This window comes from Nanorana parkeri, unplaced genomic scaffold, assembly GCF_000935625.1.
Source record: "Nanorana parkeri isolate BGI_ZX_2015 unplaced genomic scaffold, ASM93562v1 scaffold7356, whole genome shotgun sequence".
NCBI classification, from domain to species: Eukaryota; Metazoa; Chordata; class Amphibia; order Anura; family Dicroglossidae; genus Nanorana; species Nanorana parkeri.
This window is the reverse complement of record NW_017313434.1, coordinates 1-1,975: the sequence shown is the minus strand read 5'-3', so window position 1 is coordinate 1,975 and position 1,975 is coordinate 1. Positions and strand designations below refer to the sequence as shown.

At 38.2% G+C, this 1,975-nt stretch overlaps 1 pseudogene; it reads left to right on the top strand.

Annotated features, from left to right (window-relative positions):
- The first annotated feature begins 789 nt into the window (after positions 1-789).
- LOC108804224 lies at positions 790-1,619 on the top strand (annotated as a pseudogene).
- The last annotated feature ends 356 nt before the right edge of the window (positions 1,620-1,975 follow it).

Here is a 1,975-nt window from a genome sequence, read left to right as displayed (position 1 = left end):
TTTTTTTTTTTTTTTTTTTTGTCCTAACTGAAAGCTCAAGTGCTATTTTGGTTTCTAAATCTGGCCATATATCTTACAATATTCTTTTTCTCAATCAGTTTTCTTTTTCTTTTTGATTTTGAAAATGTTTCATTTGTTTAACAAGAAAATATAACTAGACAGAAGATGTGAGGTGGGCCTAATGGAACCATAAAACCCTTCACAAAACCAGTGCCAAGCACAGTAGAGCCGCCTTTAAAAGGAATAATTTTCACGACCGTCTAGTAATCTAAAATGGTAATAAACTCCTTGTTTTTGGAATCTGTAATGGAAGTGAGATATGTCTGTTCTACAAGGTTTCTATTCTGCTTTGCTCTGGCTTAGCAGTAGGCATTTTGGTTCCTTTTTCCCCATTCTTACCTTAACCTGTTTGGTAATACATTCTTGTTGCTTCCCAAGCCAAGGGACCATGGTTTCTGTATACTGCACTAATAATGGCTTGCAAGTGTGAATGAGCTGTATGAAGTTTGATATGAACGGCTCTGTAATATTAGCCTGCATTTGTGTTATAGCTAGTGGTAATGAATGTACAGTTGGCACAGGGGCCTAATGAAATTATTTACATGGCTCTGCATGCTATCCTAAAATTGGGACTAAACCCTATTTTGGGGGATTTATGACAGAAGTGAGAAATGCATTTACCTTTTCTTTTTAGGTTCTACTGTGCTTCACATTGTTTAACTTAAACCTGATAGATTGTACTGGTGTTTCCCGGGTTTGGTCATTTTTGTGGTCATTCAGCATACCTAGTTCATACGTTCTACTTTTTATTTTACAATAGAGCTTGAACGGCAGCTTGAAGAGCAGAGGAAGCAAGATGGAAACAGCTCACCTCTTCTTCAGAATGTTGTGTTGATGCCAGTGAACACACCTAAGCCACCAAAGAGGCCACGACTTCAGCGTCCAGCTTCTGCTGGCACTTTAAGCACTCAGTCTCAGCCTCAGTACACTGTACTCTCTCCCCTCACATTGGCACCTGTTGGACAGCAGTTCTCTTTAGGTGGCTTGCGTTACGCTACAGTGTTGGGCAAGACTGGAGATGGGGATGCCCTTACCGTATTGACAGCAGAAATGCAGGAATCTGGAGCTTTAAGTGGGGTCATGAGCCCCGTAGAGCTTGTTGCAATGGATTCAGGACTTGAGCAGGATGGACTTGGTGAAGAAGGACAAACTATCATTCAGATAGACCCAGCACCAGACCCTGAGAGTGGATCCAAAGTGATGGAGCTTGGTGATGGGAAGGTGTTGGGAGTTGGCCACCATGATGGAATGCATAATGTGGAAATCGTAGTGCTGGAAGACTAATTGCAAAAGCCCAAGTAGAGACCATAGTGTTAAAGTTATTGAAAAGAAACATTAATTTATTACAGTTATTAGGCCGTTTTATTTTTGGAGGTATGTAGATTTGGTGATTTAAGAAAAAAAAAATGAGTACGAGGTGGAGCCGTTATCTGCTCCAAAATGAACCTCACCTGAGACCTATATATTCTTGCAGCCTTTGTGTTTGTGTTGTACATAGAGTGTAAAAGACTAAAACAAATGTTGAAAAAATAATTTTTTATTAAATAACAAATATATTACTATAACCCGTTTGTAATTTAAGCAAAGCTATAAACCTGAGATTAGGTAAACTTTCCCACCATTCCCTTTGAAATGGGCCAAATTAGCTACTGATTTGAATTCCATACTGTTTAAAAATGTGTTTTTATGCTTACAGTATAATGCCAATTCATACCCTGACAGTGCATTCAGAAAGTATTCACTTTTTTCAACTTTGTTTTGTTGCAGTCTGACACTGCAGTTGTTTACATTCCTTTTTTCTTTTTCTTCATTAACCTGTTAAGGACAAAGTCCTTTTAATTTTTGCACCCATGTTAAAATCCACATTTTAGGTGTGAAAATTACTTAAAACCCCCAAACATGATATATTTTCTGA